This window comes from Daucus carota, chromosome 7, assembly GCF_001625215.2.
Source record: "Daucus carota subsp. sativus chromosome 7, DH1 v3.0, whole genome shotgun sequence".
NCBI lineage: Eukaryota > Viridiplantae > Streptophyta > Magnoliopsida > Apiales > Apiaceae > Daucus > Daucus carota.
In genome coordinates, this window is record NC_030387.2 from 13,595,901 (window position 1) to 13,614,368 (window position 18,468).

At 33.3% G+C, this 18,468-nt stretch overlaps 3 long non-coding RNA genes across 3 annotated transcripts; 1 reads left to right on the forward strand and 2 right to left on the reverse strand.

Annotated features, from left to right (window-relative positions):
* Positions 1 to 64: 64 nt before the first annotated feature.
* LOC108195646 (uncharacterized) lies at positions 65 to 1,107 on the reverse strand. The gene is made up of 2 exons (XR_001801556.2): positions 877 to 1,107; positions 65 to 455 (listed from the first exon to the last, which is right to left on the reverse strand). It is a non-coding gene; the product is annotated as an uncharacterized LOC108195646 (long non-coding RNA).
* Positions 1,108 to 5,513: 4,406 nt separating this feature from the next.
* Positions 5,514 to 6,302, forward strand: LOC135147606 (uncharacterized). Its single transcript, XR_010285194.1, has 4 exons — positions 5,514 to 5,651; positions 5,953 to 6,024; positions 6,132 to 6,203; positions 6,277 to 6,302. It is a non-coding gene; the product is annotated as an uncharacterized LOC135147606 (long non-coding RNA).
* Positions 6,303 to 7,539: 1,237 nt separating this feature from the next.
* Positions 7,540 to 8,201, reverse strand: LOC135147735 (uncharacterized). Its single transcript, XR_010285522.1, has 3 exons — positions 8,047 to 8,201; positions 7,896 to 7,947; positions 7,540 to 7,816 (listed from the first exon to the last, which is right to left on the reverse strand). It is a non-coding gene; the product is annotated as an uncharacterized LOC135147735 (long non-coding RNA).
* Between the last annotated feature and the right edge of the window lie 10,267 nt (positions 8,202 to 18,468).

The following is an 18,468-nucleotide window of genomic DNA, read 5'->3' on the forward strand; positions in this document are numbered from 1 at the left end:
CCTTTTGGATGTGTTCTGTTTCCTTATTTAGTCATCCTACTAAAGGGTACAGATTCGGGGTACATGTGTAACTGCACATTTTAGTATTGATATCTATCCAAATGTTGCTAAGTTTTGGATAAAACTACACAGGAGGTGATGAGGATAATGTACAAGATTCTGAAATACTACATGATTGTGATATGAGACTAAAGAACAAGATGCTTTTGACAAAGGAAACCCCAGGATGGAATAAGAGGAAATTATCGACCTGCATCAGCAAGCAGAATACGAGGATTGGTAGCCTTTCGCGTTCCACAGATACAAGCATCTGGAGTTTTGTTGAAGCAGTGCTCAGGATAGCAAGGGTGGTCCGTTCTCGGAAGCAGTCCTAGTATGACCAAGGCTTTGATTCCTGATCATCTGCACATCGCGGAGAGACTGCGTTCTTGCTTTTGCATAAGGAGCCTCTCTTGCTGCAAATTAAAAAGATAAAAAGAATAAAAAGCTGTAGAAACAACCAATGCTAGAAATGCCCTTATATTTTGAAAAACCTTCTTTTATTCTCTTTACAGTTGTTATTTTCAATAAAGCAAAGTGTCTTTTTAATTTTCAAAGAATCTTTAGCAGAAAATCATGTTCTTTTAACCCCATCACCTATTTCACTGGAGTAGACTGTCCTACTTGTTGTTTCAGAAAGGATTCCAATTTACATTGGTGATCAATGAAAACAAACAATAAAACAATATTTTACAGGGATATGATTTTATCATGCCATCAACTCTTACTAACAGTTCTTGTTACAGAACCATTTTTACTATCCAAACAATATGGATAAAGACTGTGGATACATTATTGCACAATTTAGCTGCTTAACTTTAGTAAGGATACTGTTACCTGCAATTCTTTGAGTTCGGAGAATATTCTGCCGTCTCTTCCACCAACATGTTGAGCAGATGAGCAAGAGCATGAGTGCAGCACATGCTCCTAGCCCGATGCCGATTTTTCCTCCGACAGACAGATGGGTCCCACATTTTGGCAATCCGGGTATTCCACATAGACCAGCATTATCTGTAAAACTAAGAATATGCAAGGTAACTATCCCAAGTGCAATGCATCACAGATTAAAAAGATTAAAGCTTTTGGTGATTTTAACTCGTCCACCAAGGCTATCCTAACATAAGTTCATTTCAAACTGATAACATATCTCCACTAAATGGAGTCTGCTCTTTGGAGATGTTTGGTGTTGCTCAAAGGTCTTGATTTGCATTAAAAATTTATAGCATGTACTTAGTTCACATGGTGTGTGTCCTCATGTAGTCATGTACCCTGAATTGCCCTTTTACCAGGATTCTTCAAGAAGTAACAGGACAAATATAAAGTACTTTCTGAATGAGACTAAGAGAAACATACTTAAAGCTAGAGAATTAGAGACTAATAATGGCATGGAAGAATTAGAGAACATAGTGGCATAGGATATACTCTTATTAGACTAATAATATCGCAGAAAATTGATTAAAAGTCACAAATCCATAAATCCACAAAGATGCCCTGAACAGTAAGACGCTACTAAGTACTAGACTAGACACATTCCAATATATAAATTAGGCAAATGTGCAGAAAACCCATGAAAAGCCACAAATCCATAAAGCCTACGACAATCTACTGAACAATGAGAAATATTGTTGCTTCATAACTTCAAACTTTCTGAAAAACTAAGGCAGTTCTCTTTCCTTTTGTGTATGCTGCAACATTCTTCATAATCATCGGACGGTTCTTGTTTCCGTTCCATGTTAGAATCTTGTGGCAGTAAACTAATCTCAGCTTCCTCAACAACTCCTTCATTCTAGCCTGTATTTTTTATATCAATTAAACACTAAGTACTAAGTGGATATAACATACTACATAGTATATGTGCATTTACAGTGTTTACCGGATGTGAGCGCAACCCGGCACTCCACCCGTGCAAGGTGCCCATGTATGTCTCCAAATGCCTCATTACAAAGACACCACAATCAAGCCAATTATCTACTGTTTGCCAACCCAATCTAACAACAATCGGCTCCAACTGTGGTATTTCTGCACCCTTTGGGAGATTGTACATCTTGATCCAGTCACAGAAGCAATCGTGCTGCAGCATTGTGGAACAATATATATATATGAGTCTACAATATGTAATTTTAAAGAATCGTGCTGCATTCATCCATAGATTTTAAAACAACGGTGATTAATATATATGAATCAACAAATCGTGCTGCATTGATATAGAATTTTACCAAATCATTTGGGAGATCCCCAAACATGTTAGCAAAGCTTTCACTGTGCACCCTATTGTCTATTATCTCCCAGCTAGGTTTTTTCATGTTGTAGCAAATAATGTAATGATGGCTTGCATTATAAACTGGAAATACAAACTGCAATATTCGAGAAGAAAATATTAGTAGTGTCCTAGACAATGACAAAGTACACATGGTATAGTAAGACAAGTTCAGAAATACCATGTCAAACTCCTTAACATCAACAATTCTATTGTGGACTCCATTCACCATTTCTAACACTACGTCCATGTTTTCAGCGAACACTGAATGACGCTTGTTCAGTTCATCGTCATTGTTCACCTCCATATTCAAGGGCCCGTACTGTCCACAGTATAAAGAGGTTTGTAACGGGGCGATTACATAATATAGGCAATATAGTAATTTAGAGGAATAGTAGAATAAAAATTTTGGATTATCTCACCGAGGTTTCCGTAGTAAGGAACAGTCTCAGTGGTGATGAATCAGCCCTCAGTCTCTCGTTTGAATTGAGCAGTCATGATGTTCCGTAATTTTTGCATTTTCCAGCCACCCCATGTTTAAGCAGTCGACTGGTATTATTGTGTGATCTTAAATACCGAGAAAAAATGTTTAGAGTTACGGTTTTTTGCATGTAAGAACTTGTTTTGCTTTTAGAGTTATAGACTACACAACAAGTTCAGACCAGATATCATAATAGTAAATCAATTCTCGTGTTAATGTATGAACCTGCAAGCCTAATTCCGCAAACTAAGGCTAACAGATGGCCTGAAATAAACACAAGCCATCCAGATCATCGAGTAATCCAACCGATTCACACATGCTCTGTATAGCCACCAATCATATTCATGTTATATTACAATCTTGTTCTTCAGCTTATTAAGATTCTGCTATCTTTTAAATTATGTTCTCAAACCCTTCTCAAAATGTGATTAGGTTGCACGTAAATGTACTTTTAGTATTTATGTCCTTTATAACGTGAAAAACAAGGCTGCAGAACAGCTTAGCAGTTAGAGCATTCACATACATACATAAAAAAAATCCTATTTATCACTCTTGATGTATCACTTACAGCGCATACTCCTGCTTCCGGGCTCACACCCAAATCATTCCCAACCTCTTCGTCCATACAGAGAGAGTCCTCGACAATTACTTCATCACTACTTGCATTGTTGTCTTGCTCGTCGACCTAAAACAAAATTCAAGTTATATATTTTCCATAACTTCACAGTACAACTCGTTTTGGTTTGGTTTTAGAATATACCTCATTCAATATATTATTGTCATTCTGACAATCTCCTTGTGCTTCCATCTCTGTATCGCCCTCTCCAGTGCCCTGAATTGCAAAATTATTATGTTCAGGCACATCATCACTCTTCCCCTGCACATGTTTTGTAACCAGATTATGTGCGGTTCAACATACTTGTATTTGTAATGGTATGGAACAAGCACATAATATGAAACTATATTTTAATTAGAACCGACTAGTGTTATCCGTCACCACTGTTTTATCTTTCAAATCTACTAGTTTCCCAAGTCCAAAGCTGCCATTTGTTGCTTCATATTTTTGCCTCTCACGCACCAGTCGATCCGACCACCCTCTATAAGCGGGATATGTGGGAGCAATATATGTTGTCCCATCACTACACACCTTGCTCACGTATAGATACTACAATACATTTGACAAAGTGATGGTTTAATATGACAACCTTACAATAGCCTGTATAAGAAGTAATTTCAATATGCTGCGTAACTTACAATGAGGAATGGCAAGGATCCAGTGAAATAGCGTTTTGGTTCAGCTGACCAATATGCATGAGCTTTCCTTAGCTTTTCCAAAAGTAACCGACACCAATTATACCTCCAGCAGTTATCGATGTCCATAGAACATTTAAGTATATCCCGATTAAGAGAATTATTTTGCTGTCCTTCGATGAAAAAGTTGTACATCAAGACGAGGAAATTTAGCTTGAATTTCCTATCAGCTTCCACGCTTTCAAGTATTAGCTTGCTGACCATCGCTGCTGTCACCTCACAGCCTGCACCTTCAAACTGCTTTCCCCAGTATGTAATTGGTTCAAGGTCTTTACCGTGCTGAATCAACTCGTCTCCCATTGGAAATCCTAAAACACACCTCACAGTCCTATCATTAATTTCTATTTTCCCTACTTGCAAATGTAAAGAGCAATTCTCATTGTCAAATGCCCGTACAACATTGTACCCAAGGTTGTGTGTATAAACACCCATTCTAAAATCTAAAATATCTGCAAACCCTGTCTGAGAAACCCATTTTCTTTGTTCGTTGGACAGGCTTGACAGTACATCGGTCATAATTCCTGGCGACAATTTCCTTTGGATGTAATTTTCATATGTCCTTCGCTTTTTCACCTACGCCTGATTTACTTCATTACCATTTCCCTCTTGCTCTGCCATTTTCCTATACGGCCTCTTTATTGGAACTTTCACCCTTTCCGTATTGCCTCCTCCAACTTCCCTCCGTCTCTTCACTGGATTTTTTGGGCTTTTCACTTGGCTTGCAGTACGAAGCATTTGTTTCCTTGACACGGGTACCTGTTCACAAGAGCAACACCACAATAATTACTTTAAGGCATAATTGTTTAACTATGTGTCAACAGAACAAGATTTATACCCTCCTATTGTGTGCCCTCCTTCCACTTGTTGAACTAATTTGTATAATGCTGCGTGAACCTCTATTCCCTGAGCAGAACAACTTTTTCCCGCTGTTTGTTCTACTTTTTTGTCTCAGTGAACCACCCTTTGTTCGCTGCTTGGTTCTACCACTTCTACCTTCTGAGAAGCATTCAGCAGGAGTCTCAAATTCAGCATCATCTTCCCCAGAAGCTGATTTCTCTATATTCTTCACTATCTCAAACTCGTTACGTTTATCAATTTCTTTAACAACCACAATTTCCTGCCCTTGCTCTAAATCTACATATCCAGGTGGTTTCTTGGCCCAATTATATAGCCATGGACTGTCAATTAGCCTACTACTACGCCTCAGACCTGTAAAAAAATCAGCCCGCATGAACTTCACATAGCATACATGAATAGGAGACAAAACATTATTATACACAACACTACAAAGAACAAATCCTTAATAAAGAAACAAAAACATTGTTCCTCACAGATTCAAGATATCCAACCAAAAAATAGCATAACATTAGTCCTCACAATCAAAATTACTCCCTAGTACAACAACATTAGCCAAATAATGTAAGTCTTTGTTGACTTGTTTGATGAGCTTGAAGGGTAAGCATTTGTTAACTAACAATATGATCCTTTTTGCAGCTTACTCGGCAACAATAGCTTGTCGGGATATATTCCTGATCTTATTCCGTTGAAGGGACTAGCAATAGTGTAAGTCCTGTCTTGTCAGCATTATTTTCTGTGACTATATTGTTGTCTGTGATGACATGCATTAGTACACAGGAACAGGAAGCTCAATATGCTATTGATCTCCTTACCAGGTTTAAAGAGATCAGCTATTAATTTGTGGTCGCGTGCTAATAGAATTCTATATGTTATGTGAATATTTCAATATATGACTGAACATTAATACTTCAATATCCAATATTACTTTAGACTTTAGTGCAGTACCTGGAGGTTGTTATACAGACGTGATGGCTTGTTATTTCTAATATAATTTCTGTGAATACAGACATCTGGAAAATAATCGGTTCAGTGGAACAATTCCCCCATCACTAGGAAACATGGACAATTTACGTGAACTGTAAGTTCAACTATTATTGGAGCAGGGATCTATTTCAAATTTCTTACAATCTATTTCAATGTTTATTGACATCTATTTATTAAATGACCTTGAAATCCTGTTTTCAGTTTTTTGCAAGAGAATAACTTGACTGGTCAAGTTCCAGATAGCCTTACAGGGAGACCTGATTTAGATCTCAGGTATTGTTTTCTTCCTACTTTTCCCTGAGGTCTTTAATTTCTATTATGCTGATCAAGCTCATTTGCTTTTTAGATTATCTCCTGGGAATTCATTAGCAATTCATGAGCAATTCGTGTACATACAACTATTTATTTACAAGTTTACAGGCAAGTGTAGAATAGTCATCTGGAACAAAGTTTATTCCCTAAAGTTTATGTGGGCGTTTACAACAACACATGGATTGTTCCCTAATTCTGTTTTAAAATAAAATTATTCCCGGCAACAACAACACTTATTCAACACATGTCATTATCCGCGACAAATAAACAAAATTAACACACTAATAGACAAGCACCACATGGATTGCAGAACAATGTCAGCCTTCAAACAATACCATACCATTGATCCTCGAAAACTTAAACTAAACACATGGTTCACTATATCTATTTTCCAAAACACTTATTCCACGCAGTTTAAACATACTACACAAGCACAACAAAACATTAGCTACGACAAATAAACAAAGCAAACAGACTAATTAACAAGCAACACATGAATTGCAGAACAAAGTTAACCTTCACACAATTAAATACGATCGATCCTCACCAAATTAATCTTAACACATTGTACACTACATCCAATTTTAAAACCATTAATTCCCAGAAACAACAACACCTACACCATATATATTTTAAAATTAGCCCCATCAATCATCAAGCCAAGAAACCCCAATTATACTCACAAGTCGACCTTAATAGACTAATTTTAATGAACTTCAGTGATTGCAGAACACAATTAAGCTTAAAAGAACAACATGCAACTTAAATTAATGGTTTAATTCAACTGTAATTCCCAAAACAGGGTCGTATACATGGCCTGCATTGTACGAATGAAAACTTTAATTCAAATTCGGCACTGTTGCAAGATTTGAATACAATGTAAAATGCTCAACTGTTAAGCAAACCCTAGTTCCTCACAAAGCCAATTGAACAAAAGAGGGTCCAGCAAATTACCTCTGAACATGTCGATGAAGTTTGTGCTGATCTACTGTTCTGCAATCAAAGTCGTTTATACAATGTATGTATGTCGTTCTGCTAGAATCGTGCTTGAGTGATCTTCGGGTGTTAATGGAAGGATTTTGAAATTGTAACTGTTTTGGGTGGAGAGTCTTCAACGGGATACTTCTTCCGTGTACCTCGCACTATGATACGTATATATCTGTTTTTTTTTTAAAAAAAACTGTTGTAATATACGGAACAATCACAGACGTCCATTCTATTTTAGATCTAAGGGTGTAGAGAATGGTCTTCGAAGTCTACGATTTATATTGTTCCACACTGAACCCAACTCTAAAAGGTTATGCATAATGAAACAATATATGCATCAATAGTTTACAGCTAACATCTTATAAAAACACAAATCTCTTATATATATGGCATAGTTGTTCAACATGGCCAGGCAACTTATATCAAACAATATACATTCAATGCTGGAAATACAAAAGCAAGAGAGTTTTTTTAACATGTATGGCAGGGAGTAGCTGGTGAAGCCTCTGACGTGTCCTTGTTCGAGGATGATCGAACATCCTTATTCATCTTCGTGCATTTTTTTCGCCTTTTCAAAGCTTTATAACCTGCAAAAGATAAGGGAGATTAGAGAACCGTAGTGATGCGTAACAAAAACTAACAAAATCAGTATTCAATTTACGATACCATCTATCATGTCCTCGGAAGTGAAAAGGCGCCATGAACGATCATCATCTTCCTGAATAAAATATGATTAAATTAAAGATCAACATAGTAAGAAACATGGATGAATGTATATAAGAAACATGGATGAATGTATATATGATCCTGAACAAACCTGGTTCATGGCTTGAACAGAGCTGGGTGCGATAATTTGCCGATTACAAAAGTGATCGTCTTAGCTACAGATTAGGAATGGAGGATTGAGTAAGCTAGTTTTCAAATTTCAAACTGTGTATATTATATGAAGTACAAAAGAAAATGATCCAAAGCTTCTCATGTAAGCTCAAACAGCGTACACTTTAGTTAATATTAAATTATATATATATAAGTGCACATGGCTGCAAGAAAGCAAGGTGGCAGTATGTCCAGATGTCAAGCAGTTGGCAGTTTAGCCGGGCAGTTTAGGCGGTGGCATTTTTGTAATAAAGCAGAACTTCCAGGGCAATTGTATTGGCATGTTTACTGTAGTAATCACGCAGCAGCAACTATAATATAAAGAGATAGGAGAGTCAATCAAATTCTCCCAAAGTTGTAAAATTTCGCGCTTAGTGTGTGCCCACGGGCACACACTAGAAAAACCGATATTTATGATATAAAATTTTACTCTGTTTGTGGTTAACAGCTCTGGATGAATTTAAAATATTTATTATTTCTGGTTTTTTAAATGATTGTAAATAATGTAGTATTAATTATTAATAAGAGAATTCGTTCATATTTATCAAGTAAAGTTGACATTTTATTTACTCTATGTTGTTTTATAATTTTAATTATTATATATTTTAATAATATTAAAATCATAAAAAAATCATAAATTTATTATTAAATATTAAACTGGCTGATTTTAGTTAGAAGACTGATTTAACTAAAAAAATTAGTGTACATGCAGGAGGCTCATTATTATTTGTGCGACAAAATCAACTAAAAGTTGTCATATAAAATCTTAAAAAAATTTGGTCCATGTTCTTTAACAATTTTCTAAAATAATAATATTTTTTTATGAATATAAAATTTTGAAAGAAAATAAAAACAAATATATAATTAGTATTTAAAACATATGTTAGTAATGTCTTATGATGAACCCAGGACATGGCCGAACAGAGCATATACCTCTAATCACTGGGTTATCAAATCATGCTTATGTTAAATTTTTAATAAAAATTTTTGCAGTTTTACTATATTACGAATATACAGTGCAATTTCTTATAAATATAGTATTTTTGCAAAGCTATAATCATCTATATCTATATATCTATATCTATATAAAGCAAAATCTCAAGCGGCTTACGTGGCATCCTCTCAAATCATGTTTCTATTTTTTCTAATTTCTCAGAGCTTCACAATTCTTTTCTTTACAAAAACTATAAAAAGACTCTTAAACTTCATGTGTCTTGTGAGTTAAATATTCTCTATTTTTAATTACAACCGTTTTAGAACCTTAGCCCTTCCAGATTTAATGAGTTTACTATGCAGGGAAGGGCAAGGGCCACCCTCCTACATATGTATAATAAGCTTTGTTGTGTAAAGTGCCCGTGACTAAGATATTTAGCTTTAGATGGAAGCATATGCATGCAGAAATTTATACATTTTTTTTTGTTTCCGGTGAGATTGATGCATATCAGTTGTTGGCAATCTGATTCTTCCGCAGAGAGTTTTCTCTTTAAGTCATTTTACCTATAGGCCATGTAAACAAGACAATTTCAGCAAGGGATATTCGTGGTGACTGTACTCTGCAGGCACACCGGAAGAAGAGAAGAATATGTCGAGGTGCTTGGTGGTCAATTAATTCTGCGTCAAATATATCATGAGGTGTTGTTATATATATTCCTTGACCTAATTTTTATCTCATGAATTATATGATGTAATCAATTTTTTTATTTCACAAAAAAGTGGCTATTTACTAAACTTGCTGCATCAAATTTGAGATCATCCCGTGGATGGTGCATAATATATCTTGGCCTCCACCCTAACTAATTTCTAGCCATTTTACTAGTCATCATCAAGACATCAAAATTATTTCGAAGTTGAGATATTTTCTTTCAAGTTAGCAAGAGCTGGTATTTTATCCATGTTTAAATCAGAGTTAATAGTGCACACTAAGAGTGTATCTTTGTTTATGTAAGTTATATATTGTACACTAAGATTTTCATATTATATTACAGACAGCAAGATCATACAAAGTTTCCTTTTTTATACTTAGGGGTTGTGAAGTAAAGAAAATGTGTTTTGGGGCGAAGTGAAATATAATGGATTACATCTTCTCATCTCTCATCTCTATATACTTAGAGATAAAGACAATGCTGAGGTAAATTTGCAAAAAGAAGCAGTAAATTTAGATGGTTGATATTTCGAGCTACATTTTAATGCGGTCATTTGGATTTGTTTTGGCGAACTATGTAACACCCATTTTACGTTGTTGGTTAAACCTATAAAAAGTATTGGACCGTTTATCTTGCAAGTAAATTTAGCAGAAGAATACATTTATAATACATGTCTCTTTCTTTGGTTCTTAAATTTTGTTGTTGTGGTTTGTAATTTTTCTGTATGCATACACATTGCTTAAATATATTTATTACTCTCGTAAGGGAGACGATGATCGACTGTCTGTTGGAGGCAGTGGTATCGAAAGTTAAAAAGAAACTTAATACATAACGAGGCACACAGAACCAGCGATGCGTGTGGGTTCTGAGCAAGTGGCTCATAATCATATAATTTAGTTTTAAATAATAAATTTTACTATTATTTATGAATTGCCATAGGTGAGGGAGAAACGTGTGAACATGTTGCGAGAGAAAATTGATTTAAGTTATTATTCAAGACTCTGTATATAATATTTTATCAAAATTGCAGTGAAAATTTGTATACAAAGAAAATATTGTATTTATTGATCCACGAGGATTGAGAATATGAGTCCAGATTATTTTGTTGATAAGAATAACTCCGAATATTATAATATTTCTCTGAAAATGACAGTAACTATATAGTTTGAGAATTTCAATATAGCTCTTTCATTTTAACTCTATCATTTAAATCATTTTAACTTAATCTAAAGTGTTTAATTTAAAAATTATTTTATGAATTGCGATAATTTTTTTATTAATTAGTTAGAATATGAGTTGTTTTTATTTATAATGACATGCAAGATGTTGTTTTGTTTATCATTTAGCAAAACAATTATACAATTGAAGATGTTTAATATCTCCACATGATTATGTTAAGAAACTTTCACTGAACTTCTATATATATATTATTTCAAATTATGTATGCTTATTAGCTTCTTCTTCATTTTTAATTAAAATTATGTCAAACAAAACTTATAAGATACTGTCATTAGAGAAAAACTTATTCCATCTAATTATATATTATTTCAATGGTTTAAAATAGATTTTAAATAGATCGCGCGAAGCGCGATTATTCACCTAGTGTTACAATACAAACATATCTTCACACATACACAAACATATATACACACAAATTTATTAACCTTTCACAGATTGCGACTATCAGTAATCGACAATAATTTATATACAACATTTATTTCAAAATTATGTATAAAAATGATATTTTTTTTATCACATGTTACAAGAAGTTGTATTCTTATAATAAACATGATGAAAAATGATAATTGTTTCATTCTCCAGAATTACACGTTAAATGGTCACACTTTTCTACGTTATCTAGTATCATAAAGATGGAAATCGTCCTTTGGTTCGAGAAGTGGTATCGGGTTGGAACGAGGAATCGAGTTAAGCTAGTATGAATTTGAGGTATCATATGTTTGGTTGAGTGCTGGAATCAATATATACAATTTTTATAAAAAATAAGTTATTAATATATATTAAATAAAAATATTAATAAAATTATTATTGTCATATATTTTTGCATCATTGATTTAATATTGTATCAAACATTAATATTTCATTACTTAAAAGAGAGAAAAAAAATAAAAAATGAATATAGCTCATACCTCCATCTCATACACATCTCTCCACTTGGATATCAAAAACCCATATAAAGTATGGATTTCATGTTTTGTTTTTCTCAACCAAACACCAGGTATGAGTTTGGAATGGACAAACCCCATACCTGATTTCAGAAAATCACGAACCAAACGACACCACCACCGACCCACCGTATAGCGATTAATCAGGGATTAACCTGATTGGGGTATTAATTAGATATATAAAGACAATATAATAATATTGGATATATTAAATCTATTATACCGATTTTAAATAAATATTTTGTGATTAATTGGATTTAAGGTGTATATTCAATTGGGATTTTAAAGAATTTCCTTAATAAAATTTGAGGATATTCAACTCGGATTTAAAAAATGAATCAGAATCCTGAGGTATTTAGTCAGGATTTTAAATTATACTACAAAATATGATGATATTCAATCAGGATCTTAAATTTTACTTAAAAATCCGAATATATTCAGGGTGTGCGTTCAGTTAAGATTTTAAGGGTTTTTTTCATTCATGAAATCCGAAGATATTCAACTTGGATTTTAAAAAAATGTATCAGAATCTTAAGATATTCAATTGAAATTATGCTAAAAAATCTAGTGGTTTTCAATTAGGATTATTTAAATATATTTTTATTCAGAAAAGGAAATTTTGAAAAATAATATGAAGAAGTATATTATTTTTGCATCTCAAATTACGTGAAAAAAGTCAAAGTGACATGTATTTTGGGATTGAGGGAGTAAGTTTTTCGAAATCTCACCAATATCCATGAGAATTTGAAGCATTATAGTTAAATCCTAAAATATCTATATTAACTCTGCAATGTTATATCAAGAATCCGCATAAAGTCAAAATCAGATAAAATCCATTAAAAATCATAGACTAGAGACAATCCATTAGGATCTCCCATCCATACCAATTTTTTAGACTTTATAAGATGATGAAATTTTTGATATTGTTCCGTATATTTTAAAATATTTAAATTCCTCCAAAATTCATGAGATTTTGAATTATATATATATATATATGGGTTGAGTTCTAGAGAGACCCTTCATCTCAAGAGACCTAAGAGACCACATCTAGACCGTTGATTAACTAGTATTTTAATACATTACTAAATACATCCTTTCAATGGCATTCCAGTAAATATATAGTATAATGAAGGCTTTCACGTTGTATTCTAGCTACCTGCATACGATCTAATTATTTTTATATGGTATGTTGCTAATATTTAGGGATTGCATTATCTTTTCTATTTTGGAAAGAAATCATTGTCATTTATTACATTTTGAATTCAATTCAAACACTGAATACTCCAGTATTATATAATCATCTTTAATCTAGCCAAATTTGGTAAGATTTGTCCTTTTATTATATTAGTTGGAGTATATATCATAAATCTTTGGATTCGTCTAAAGAACACTAATTTAAACTTCGATTATTTTTTTTGTTCTTTTAATATTTTTAGAACATTAACGTTCAAGATGTTATTATGATCCTGTACGACAGAATTCAAAACACTTGATATAGAACACTATGTTTGCAAAAAAAATATTGTTAGATCTCTCATTATAACCTTAGTTATTGAGAACACCTTAATGAATCTCCATAATAATCAAATTAATAAATCTCTATCAGTAAATTTTAAAATAAACACAACCGTGTAGTTTTTTGAGAACGCGTTAATGAATCTCCATATTAATCAAAATAAGGAATCTCTATTAGTAGATATTAAAAAAAACACAACCATGCATTTTTATTCTATTGCAACGTAGCACCTTAAAGAATCTCTACAAAAGAACATATTGAATTAATATTTGAAAATTTTAAATTAGTATGTAAAATAATTTATAAAAATATCTCCGACTTGGCACACAAGACACTTAATGGAATAATTATTTTAAAATTTATAATTCAAAATTAAATAAAACACAAAGGTGCAATTTTTACCGTATGTGTACGTAACATCTTAAGGAATATCAATAAAATCAGTAATAAAAAATAAATTTTAAAATATTAATTATTCAATAAGATCTGTTACATTTGTGAAGTAATCATTGATTAATATAAAACTTATTGAAATAAGTTAAAATATGTATATCTCTTGTCATCTAACTTTTAATAAAATAAGATATTTGATGTAAAATTATTATCATGTGTCTAAGGAAACACCTTAAAGAATATTGTGAAAATAAGTCGGTAACTTAATATCAAAAAGATCTGGGTCATAGACTTGGGGGTCACACACAACAATATAAACCTGCAAACCATAATAATATATGCATTGACCCTAAACATCCACGGATCGCTCCAGGTTATAGTATGAAACAAGCCACAACTTAAGTTATATTACAATACGTCAAATCCCAATCCATCTCTTACAACTTACAAACATAAAACGCAGTGCTTACACACAACGATACTCAAAAGTTTATAATATCAGCAACTCCTAGCAAGGCTTTCCAACACTCATCCTGATACCTTAGCTTGATGGCTAGCCTGTGGGTCCTCGCTAACAGTAGTCTCTTTCTTCACTGGAAAAGAACATAAGGCATCGCAAGAGTGAGCTTACAGCTCAGCAAGTAATATAAACAATAAACTGAAGTTCAATATTTATCAATAAGAATGGATCAAGGCATCAAATTTCCTTTTTAAAACAATGATTAGAATTGGATATTCATATTTTTATTTAAAAACCAAGGTTAGGCTGCTGATCAGTCACGCACTAACCCCGAGCCAGGTACATACCAAGCTCTATCACTGGATCCAAGGCACACATTGGCCTAATGACCACGAATCTGGTCTGACCACGAATCTGGTCCACATTTATAAAACAATCCAATTCTTTAACAATATAATGAAATCAACAATATCTCAATAAATCAGAATCAATACCATTTGAACAGAAGCAATATTACCAAAACAGAATCATAATTGTCAAATCAGAATCATTGTAACGAGGGTTGCAATATTTATCAAGATTAAAAGACAATTCAGAATTAGGTTCAAGTATCATCACAATATGTTCGAAGAATGGCTTGAAGTCGAAAGAAAGATTGAGTATATGGTGAAAACAATCTGGTGTTTGTAGAAGAAATAATGCAATTGAAATTGACTTAAGGTTCCAATTATATTTATCTTGAAGGAAATCCAAGTGTTAGGGTGTATATGTGTGAACATTCTTCGAAAGAGTAATATAGGTATTTGGTAAGACATTGTATAATTTGGTGAAGTATCGTAGCATATAGGTTTGTACTGTTTGGTCATTCATGGATGAAAGAATATCAAAGTAAATGATTTGTGTTTCCAGGTCTCAAAGAAATAGGTACAAGTTCAATTGAAATCAAAGTCAAGGTCCAGCTTGTAATTCAGGTGTCAAGAGGGTTGGATAAGGTTTATCAATAATCAGGATCAATAGCACAATATATCAACAGATGTATTTTCAAATCTCTCCAGAACAACAACATTATATGCCGAACAGTAACTCAAGGAGTTTACAGAAGTACAAGTTGAGAATAGAGCATTTGCCTTATTTTGAAGCTTTACTTCTCTCTATAGCTTTTACTAATCAGAATCACTCCAATACTACTTGCTTTCCCTTTCTAAGCCTGTCCTTCTCTGATAATCACAATATTCATCTATCAATACTTAATCTCATATCATTCTATTTGTTTCATAATCGAAACAAGCTTCTATCTACCCTTCGTTTCACTTAAATCCGACTTACGGTTCAAAAGATACGAATAAAACAGTCATACAATGTTCACATAAGCATTTCACATGTCAATCAAGTAGCACATAGCACATAACACATAAGAGAATCAATGATATAGCTTTTCAGAAAAGGTTTGGGGTTAAAATGATTTTTCTGGTATTTGTTATGAATTTTCAAACATTTTTCGGAATAAAAACGGGTAAAAGAATCAATTTATAACTGAATAAACAAGTCCGAATACTCGAAATAAGGTTCGAAATCACTTGAAATCAATTAACAAATCTTCAACATACTTTAGAATAATTTTCTAAAGCTTGAAACTATTTTTCTGGATTTTTAAAACAATTAAAGCAATTAAATCTAATTAATAAATCAATTAAAATCAATTAATAAATAATTAAAACAATTAATCAATTAATATTTAAATCAATTGACTAATTATTATAATTAATTACTAATTAAAGTTAATTAATAAATTAAATTAGATTTATTTTTGAATTAAGAAATAATTAAAAACTATTTTTGAAAATAAATAAATGATTTTCGAATTTAAAATAATTAAAATAAATCAATTTTAGAAAATCTGAAACTACAGGGTTCGATTTGTAAGTTTTCAAAACTTCAGGGGGGACTAAATTGCAAAATTGGAAAGTTCAAGGTCTGATTTTCACCATCTCCAAACGTCAGGGGGCTGAACTGTAATTTTTACAGTTCTCGCCGTCCCGACGCCGGAGACGGCGTTCCAGGCCGTAGACGGCCACCCCAAGGTGCAAATAACATCTACAACTCACCAGGAATCTATATCAATCATCAAATCCAGCTGGAGGTTCGTGAAGTGGCCGGAAAAACTCGAGGAAGTTCGCCGTCGCCGGCGAAACTTCTTCTCGTCGATTCGGCCGATTCTGGAACCTCTGATAACATTTGAAGGCATGTACACACTCCTGGGAACATGATAAACATGATGGTATCATTCAATTTCGCTTCTACCTCCTGGATTAAAAAGCCCTAATTTTCAATTGAATCTGTTCTTCGGCTCAAGAACCCTAACCCTAATTCGAATAATTAAACTCAATTTTGAACATGTTATTGAACTCCAAATCATGCATATGACATACCAAAATGATCAGGAGAAGATTATCTACAACATGGAAGCATAAAATCACATAAAACACATCAAAATCAAAAGCCCTAATTTAACCCTAATTAATTCGAATTTAAAAAGTAAAATTACTTACAAACTGTGAATCTATGATAGTTTTTGATGCTGGATATGGATTCTACGCTTCGATATCTTCGTTTTGACTACTCGCACGCTCGATTCTGAGTCCGATAACGTCTTCAATTCCTCGATTGAATTTCCCGAACACGAAGAACACTATCCCGGTTTCTCTCGATTCCCGTGAATTGAAATGATAATTATGAAAAATAAAATAGTAATTATCATATTTATAATTACGAATAACTGGCCCCCATTTGGATCATACCGGACATATATTACACTTCTGAATCAATAATTATTAATAAAAATGATCCGTTCGGGACCGACTTTACAGATAATTATCAAATACACACATTACGAGAAACTTATGGGGCTCCGAGCTTTGTCTGGCACGAAGTACGAAAATATAATGCTTTAGCCAAAATAATTTGGGGTTAAAAATATCCGGCGTACACGTTTATCGATACAGTAAAATAATAATAAAATATTCATAAAATCGTTCCGAAATCTTTCACGTAAATCCGTACACCAGATGGGAAAAGTTAAAACACGAAAGTTGTTCAGAATATCTCGAATAATAAACCGGCGAAACTTTCCCGGAAGCCCCCCGGGGTTTAATTATCGAGTAAACGGGTTTTAAAATCAATTAATAATAATATTTTATAATATACTTAATTAAATCCTTAAATCAAATATCAAATCATATAATAATATATAATTTATCAGGTAAGTGCCAAAATTCTCCATATTTTGATCTGATCATATAAAAATTATCAACTTACAAGTCATAACACACATAGACGATCATACAGCAAGTCACTTAACATATAATTCACAATTAATTCACATAAAATTCACAAAATATTCACATACTGACATAATTAAATACATGCCGAAATCCCGGATATTACATCCTTCCCCCCTTAAAAGGATTCTGTCCTCAGAATCTGTTAAGAAAACAAGTGAGGATATTTCTCACACATATCACTTTCCAACTCCCAAGTTGATTCTTCAACCTTTGGGTTTCTCCATAATACTCTCACTATTTTCACCACTTTATTTCTTAACACTTTCTCTTTCCTATCTAGAATCTTTATTGGAGTCTCAACATAGGACAAATCTGCCTGAAGCTCTACTGGCTCGTACTCTATCACATGCCTAGAATCTGGATGATACTTCTTAAGCATTGACACATGAAAGACGTTATGAATATGCTCCATATGTGGGGGTAACGCTAACTCATAAGCCACTTTACCAACGCGTCTCAAGATCTCGAATGGTCCGACGTATCTGGGACTTAGCTTTCCTTTCTTGCCAAATCGGGATAGTCCTTTCCATGGCGAAATCTTCAGTAATGCAGGTTCTCCTTCTTCAAATTCCATATCCTTTCTGGCTTGATCCGCGTACTTTTTCTGACGATTCTGTGCTGCAATCAGTCTTCTTCGAATGGTTTCAATCACTTCTTTCGTCTGCTGAACTAGTTCTGGCCCAAGTAGTTTGCGTTCTCCTACTTCATCCCAACACACGGGTGAGCGACATTTACGTCCATAAAGAGCTTCATAAGGAGGCATTCCGATACTTGCATGATAACTGTTGTTGTATGAGAATTCCACTAACGGTAGATGTTCATCCCAA